At 46.2% G+C, this 7757-nt stretch overlaps 1 long non-coding RNA gene across 1 annotated transcript in view; it reads right to left on the reverse strand.

Moving 5' to 3' along the window:
- Window positions 1-286: 286 nt before the first annotated feature.
- Window positions 287-7757, reverse strand: part of LOC119297987 — a 10085-nt gene continuing 2614 nt past the window's right edge. Inside the window, exons 2-3 of the long non-coding RNA XR_005145782.1 lie at window positions 6102-6105; window positions 287-372 (exon numbers count right to left, since the gene is read on the reverse strand). This is a non-coding gene — a long non-coding RNA (uncharacterized LOC119297987). The remainder of the gene's footprint in view (window positions 373-6101; window positions 6106-7757) is intronic.

Here is a 7757-nt window from a genome sequence, read left to right on the forward strand (position 1 = left end):
TAGCTCGAATGAAAAAACTTTGTACATGAAAGTTGCTCAGAATGACGAGACAAATCCGGTTAGGCAGCCCGTTCGTCCGCCACACATCCCTAGCATAGCAAACACACAACTTTCCCCCTCCGGTTCACCTGTCCGAAAACGCGAAACACCGGGAATACTTTCCCGGATGTTTCCCCCCTTCGCCGGTATCACTTACTACCGCGTTAGGGCATACCTAGCACCGCGTATTGCCTCATTATGTTTTGTGATGCTTTGTTTGCTCCGTATTTACTGTTTCTTCCCCCCTCTTCTTCTCCGGTAGACCCCGAGACCGGCGCTGATGCCACCGAGTACGACTACGTCACCGACGACCCTTCTCCCTGTACAACAGAGCTCCCAGGCCAGCCCCCCCCTTTGATCACCAGATATCGCCTACTCTTCTCTCTACTGCTTGCATTAGAGTAGTGTAGCATGTTACTGCTTTCCGTTAATCCTATTCTGATGCATGGCCTATCATTGTTGCTACAACTATTGATACCTTACCTGCAATCCTAATGCTTAGTATAGGATGCTAGTTTATCATCAATGGCCCTACATTCTTGTCTGTCTGCCATGCTATACTATCGGGCCGTGATCACTTAGGAGTTGATCACGGGTATATACTTATACATAATATATGATACTTGTGGTGATTAAAGTCGGGTCGGCTCGTAGGAGTCCTCGCGAGTGATTCCGATGTTGGGGGCTGAAGGGACAGGTGGCTCCATCCCGGTAGAGGTGAGCCTGAGTTCCCGAAGGCCCCCGACGGTTACTTTGTGGCGGAGCGACAGGGCAGGTTGAGACCACCTAGGAGAGAGGTGGGCCTGGCCCTGGTCGGCGTTCGCGGTTATTTCAAAATAACACGTTTAACGAGATCTTGGTATTTGAGCTGAGTCTGGCTACTGGCCTATACGCACTAACCATCTATGCGGGGACAGTTATGGGCACTCGACGTCGTGGTATCAGCCGAAGCCTTCGTGACGTCAGCAACTAAGCGGCGCGCGCCAGATTGAACTGGAACGCCTGCTAGGCTAGGTCTTCTTCCGGCCGCCCACGCAACATGCAGGTGTGCTAAGGGCGATGGGCCCAGACCCCTGGGCGCTTAGGTTTAGACCGGCATGTTGACCTCTCTGTTGGTCTAGGTGGGGCTGCGACGTGTTGATCTTCCGAGGCCGGGCATGACCCAGGAAAGTGTGTCCGGCCAAATGGGATCGAGCGTGTTGGGTTATGTGGTGCACCCCTGCAGGGAAGTTAAACTATTCGAATAGCCGTGATCTTCGGTAACAGGACGACTTGGAGTTGTACCTTGACCTTATGACAATTAGAACCGGATACTTAATAAAACACACCCTTCTAAGTGCCAGATACAACCGGTGATCGCTCTCTCACAGGGCGACGAGGGGAGGATCATCGGTTAGGATTATGCTATGCGATGTTACTTGGTGAACTTACCATCTACTCTCTTCTCCTGCTGCAAGACGGAGGTTACCAGAAGCGTAGTCTTCGAAAGGACTAGCTATCGCCCTCTTATTCCGGCATTCTGCAGTTCAGTCCACATATGATAGCCTTATTCCAGTTGATACCAATGCATACATATGTAGTGTAGCTCCTTGCTTGCGAGTACTTTGGATGAGTACTCACGGTTGCTTTCTCCCTCTTTTCCCCTTTCCCTTCTACCCGATTGCTGCGACCAGACGTTGGAGTCCAGGAGCCAGACGCCACCGTCGATGACGACTACTACTACTCGAGAGGTGCCTACTACTACGTACAACCCGCTGACGGCGACCAGGAGTAGTTTAGGAGGATCCCAGGCAGGAGGCCTGCGCCTCTTTCGATCTGTATCCCAGTTTGTGCTAGCCATCTTATGGCATCTTGTTTAACTTATGTCTGTACTCAGATATTGTTGCTTCCGCTGACTCGTCTATGATCGAGTTCTTGTATTCGAGCCCTCAAGGCCCCTGGCTTGTAATATGATGCTTGTATGACTTATTTTATTTATAGAGTTGTGTTGTGATATCTTCCCGTGAGTCCCTGATCTTGATCGTACATGTTTGCGTGTATGATTAGTGTACGATTGAATCGGGGGCGTCACAAGTTGGTATCAGAGCCGACTGCCTGTAGGAATCCCCCTTTCCAACTCCTTGGCCGAAGTCGAGTCTAGTCATTGAAAAAACTTTTACTAACATGGTTGTGCGGCTTACGGCCCACGTCGCCATTGGGTGGTAGTAGGATCTTTTATTCCTCGACCTTTACTCTAAGACTCTGAACTCTCTTCTATTCGGGTTAAATGATTTTGCTAAAATCTAACTTTAGGTTCTCGAAAATACTTCCTCCCGAAGAGCCCCTTCAGGCTAGATGATCGCCTGCTGCACCAGAAGATTCTGGAGACACTCTCTGATGCTTTCCCGAGACCCTTGTGCCTTTCGTCATTGCGATCCCTACCACCGATAAAATCTTTATGGATAACTACATACACTTGTCGTCCATAGCTTCACTTCCAATTGTTCTTGTTATTACAAGATACCCTGAAATACTTCGGATATTCCGAGAATACTTTGTGCCTACTGCCTTGCAGTTACTAGCCACATAAATACCCCTACAGATAATTCCTCGCACTTGCCGAGTATCCGCTCATCCCTAGCCATTCATGTGTTTCACATAAGTCCTCGAAATACCATTCGATTTTCTAAAAATCGACAGCAGCCCATTGCTCTTAATTTCCTTGCCTTCCTGCATTATGGTTAATTCCATACTTCTAGTAATCTCCGTTGACATCCTCTGTCACTATCATTTCGAGTCACTTGATTCTATATGTTGCGAATGCTCGCTATCCTCAATCAGATCATAGAATTCATCCTTCCGGCTCAGACGTCATTTTGAACATGAGCTGGTCCTCGACCAATCAAGTTGTCGTAGAAGGTACCCCTAAGTCTATTCAACTTATCAATTCTTAATCAAAGCATTTGCTTCTGATCCCTTGGTGAGAAATCATAATTCCTTTACATTTGAGCTTTGAATTAGTTAGTTGTTTCTATAATCTGATCTCCTTGCATTCTTTCTTCCTTTGGTTGAGTACCGATGCTCACATCAGATCCCTTGTGGACCACCAGACCCTTTGTCATGTTTTATCCGACAACATCCTTCATATTCAATAATCTTGTGAGCCTTTCCTTGGAAACATAATGCCTTTGGTAAATTCTATCCTCTGCTTGCTCAAGCATGCTCTACTATTGATCTTGTGTTATTTATTCTTGAAATTTGTGGTATATGATCCTAAGATGCCCCGATGGATTGAACCTATGCCTTCCCCAAACCATATGAACCCAAAAGTTTTCGCAAGTCATACTCTTCAGTTGTTTCGCCAGATAAAATTTCTACACTACAGCTTCATCAAAAGCGAGAAGTAAAATGAAAGGTTATGCATTGAAGAAGTGGGCGTCGACCTTGAACCCTGTGTTCATACCCATGGACATGATATATACCTGATCATGGAAGCTTCTTTTAAAATAATTGTTCCCTTATTATAAGTTCATCTTGTATCTGTGGACATGGTTCCGACCATGTTCTCCCTTAAATACCATTACTCGTGCAAGTTTAAGCATTTGTCTTCTGCAGAGCAATACCCCAGTCCAACCTCCACTTCGGTCTGTCGTCGAGTATTACCCCATGGTATCTCGAGATATCATGGGACATCATAACTTCTTATGGGTTCTTCATCAACTATTATTACTCACCGGATCCAATTGTTCCTAGGTTCTTGGTTGTCGTCAACCGAGAACACCGAATAGTGAATCGAGTCTGCACTCCGATTCAATAACCCTAAATAATTTTCGTTTCTTACGAGTTTAAATAATCCTTCAAGTCATTCCTAGCTTGATCGGCTATACCCTTATCGTGCTGCTCTTAACTGTGCTACCTGGTCCTTCTTCCCGGAGCACAATTTTCGATGATGAACTAAGCTTTCGTTAATTTCCTCGTCTTATCGTTTCACCTCGAACAACAAACTTGACCCTGAGTTTGTGTAATATCTCTGGCTCCAATAATCTTTTGCTGCATCAGTCCTTTTGCTTGATGCAGTCGCTGATCAGTTGCTTCTTCGTGGATCCTCTCGACAACAAATTGTCGTGATCATCATCAACATTTTGACTCCTTCCAGGATATCAATGGAATTCTTGATGATAAGTGCCATCCTCGTTCCTTGGTAATTTGAGTTACCATCGACAACATCCTTACCTTCCTTTCATCACAAACTTGATCATGTTATGGAGCTCCTTGCTAACCAGCTTATGTTATGTTCTACCTTGGAGTATTACCATCTTTTATGTCAAGGATATTGTGAGAATTGCTCCACCTCTTGAGAATTCTTGATATAGTAATACTTCTCGCCATCTCCATTCGTTTTCTGATCCCCGTGTTGTTTCTAACCTGAATACCGACAATTGAACTATGATGCGTGAATTCAAAACTTCTAGCAATCCTATTGCTTTGGAGTTAATGGTCGATAGTTCATTCTTAGACTATTGGTTATCGAATCACCGTTCCAACATTGATCATGCTACCTAAGCCCATATTTTGAGTGCACCTTTCAACCAATGTTTACTTGCGTATGTTTTCCTCAGGCATACATCATTATATCATTTGATCTGACAAATGTTATCTCCTTGTTCACATGATTGTGGAAATCCATCTTTTTGGAAATCTCGAGGGATTGTCGCTGAGTCCATCAGCCACCCCTCATCCTCTCCTTGGTTTACTGATGAACTCTTGTTTTGGAACTCGCTTCCATAGTTCATTTCCCGAGAATCTTACAATGTCATCCTTCAATTTTTGTTGCACCTTTTCTTCTCAGATATCCTGAGTCTGAGGTATCTTGATTCCAATCAGATCTGAATCTCGGTCAGATATGACGGTTGGAACATATTTCCATGAGATATAACATTGGTCTTTATATGACCCGACAAGGTGATGTCATGCCTAGCATACCTGGCCGAAGGACCTATTGTTATAGTTCCATTTTGGTAAGGTTAACCATTCTTCCATGAGGAAATTGTAAGACTTATTCTATGAGTTGTTCCTGATGGATTGTTATAGTTCCATTTTGGTAAGGTTAACCATTCTTCCATGAGGAAATTGTAAGACTTATTCTATGAGTTGTTCCTGATGGATCATTTGTGTATCCAAAGTCTTACCTTTGCTTGAAGACCATGTCAATGCTATATCGAAGCATGTCTATGGTACTCCATTTTTTTTCAATAAAAACATTTGAAGCATAATGCTAAATGTTTCTTGCTCAATTAACCAAAGCGCCGTTGTCTGGGTAATGTCATGAAATTACTCTTCCCTTACCTAAAGGGTTTTCTACATTATATCATGTCATGGATATCATGCTCTGCTTGTCCTTGGGGAGGATATACCCCCGAAATATGTGTGTATACACATTTTCCTGTCTGTTGTTCTGTTTAAACATGATAATCACTTTTCCTTCCCATTGGTTTGTTTAAACCTTCTTGTGATCTATATAAAATAAGCAGTAATAATTCCCTGCTTATGTAAACACCTTGTTGTACCACTCTGTCAGTAAGACCATGTTACTATTGTTGATGACATCCCGGAAGCCACCGATGGACGAGAACTTTGCCTATTGGTCCGCCTCATTCAATGAGCAGGAAAATGGTTCTCTTCCTCCCTCGCCCTTGGTACCAACGTTGTTGCCAACAAAACTATCAGGCTATTCTCTGACATACCTTGATATCTTGACCATGCAAATGTTAGCGCCTTCCTGCTTTTAACCCACATGATGGGCCCATAACTCACCGTTCCACAGGATCGAAACCTGACTCTCCTATACCCCTGTACCTAAGGTTGTCCCTCACGCGTGGCCTCATATGTAATTCATGAGCTACCTTCCGAGAGATCATCAATTTTGGTATCAGACACCACACTTATTCTCGTTGCTTTGAACCTCTGTCACGCCCTATTTCAGGCATCGAACAATTGCCTGCCCGCTCGAAACTTCCCATGACACCTCCTTACTTTGCTCTCGATATTTTTGTAAGTTTCAATTCGAGAGTTACTTCCGCCACCTTCCTCGATGTTATCGACCAGATAGTCGACCTTGCAGAGGTCTGTTCTCCCGTAATGCCCACCCTTTTTTTTCTTTCGTAAGTACGATTGATTTCATGAAGAAAGGACGCCGACTTCATCATGATGACCTGAAGCAGAGAAATGAAGACATCAATGTATTGGACCGGCCTGAGAAGACCCGCTAGATTCTTTACCAAACCTTCCCCCCTTTCACTACCTCTTAAATCTCGGGACGAGATTTCTTATAGTGGAGGAGAATTGTGACGCCCGGATAATTAAGCTACAATGAAACTCTGCTAATGATGCCACGTCATCTCGATTACTGTTACTAATCTTGCGTTAATTCAAAACCGATTCAAATTCAAATTCAAAATTAAGAAAACAATAAAAGTTTTCAAATATTAAAACTAAAATGTTCGGAGTGAACCAAATATTACAAATGTAATTATGGTGGAGAAACCACACCTTTATAAAATGTTTAAATACTATAAGATGAATGAAACAGTAGCAAGACAGCCCCAAATTAAATCATTTCATTTAAAGAAAATTCAGATGAAACTTTCTTGCCTCAAAACCTTTTCATGGCAGTGCTAAATATTGCAAAGTATTTATGTGGCACACTTCTATATTTTACAAAAGTCTTTTTGTGGCCTGGCAATTTGCAAAACAGAAAAGAAATTACAAAAAGAAAAGAAATAGGAAAAGCTACTGTGGGCTGGGCCTAAGTCCACAGTGCAGGCCCAGCCCACCAAGGGGTTTTCCCCTTCCTACTGCTCACCGCGACGCGGTGGACGGCTGTGCGACGTCCATGGCTCAGATCGACCATGGGGCAGCCATCCGCCGCATCCCCATCGACCTACAAGATCCCCTCGACCCCCTGGCGAACCCTAGATCGCCACTCCTCCCCTCCTTCGCTCACCCCCTTTGTTTTCTTTGTCACCCGACACTGCCGACGATGCACGGCTGTCGATCCCGCGGCCACCATGTTCCCCGGGCCTCGCAAGGGCATCTGATAACTGCACCACCATCGCCTACGTCGTCTGCAGGAGCGATTTGAGCTGTAGCGATCTACTTCATCCCCATCGTCTCGGTCTTCTTCTTCGGCGACCACACGACGTCGCCGTTCATTCGCAGCGCCTCGACCCCCTCTGGCTACCCCGAGCCACTCCTCTGCATCCACAGTGAGCTGCCTCCCCATCTCCCCTTTCCTTTCCTTCTTGTGAATCCGTCGTTGTAGCCACCTACGCTCGCCGAGGCCACCATGGATGGGAGCTTCGCTCTAGTGTGCGCCTGCGATGCTACTGCTTGCTGCACCATTGCCGCCATTTGCTGCAACTGCGCCCCTGCTCACCCGCGCCATCGCCCGCACTAGCGCTTGCCTTGCCTTCCCCGTGCACACTGCTGCCTACCCCTTCTGCTGCTCGGGGCTGTTGGCTCGCCCGCCGCTGCGCTGCTGCCGGCCGCCCGTTACGCCCTGGCCGCGGGGCCTGCAACGCCCGGCCACGCCCCGTGCCCGTCGCGCCCGTCCTGGCCTCCCCCTCACCTACTCTCGCGCCCCCTGCTTCTCCTCCCTCGCCGCTGCCGCTGGCGACTGCAGCCGTCGCGTCCCGCTTTCCCCCTCGCCGCCCCGCCTCCGCTGAGCCACCGCGACCACC

The sequence above is a fragment of the Triticum dicoccoides genome, chromosome 5A (genome assembly GCF_002162155.2).
Source record: "Triticum dicoccoides isolate Atlit2015 ecotype Zavitan chromosome 5A, WEW_v2.0, whole genome shotgun sequence".
Taxonomy (NCBI): domain Eukaryota; kingdom Viridiplantae; phylum Streptophyta; class Magnoliopsida; order Poales; family Poaceae; genus Triticum; species Triticum dicoccoides.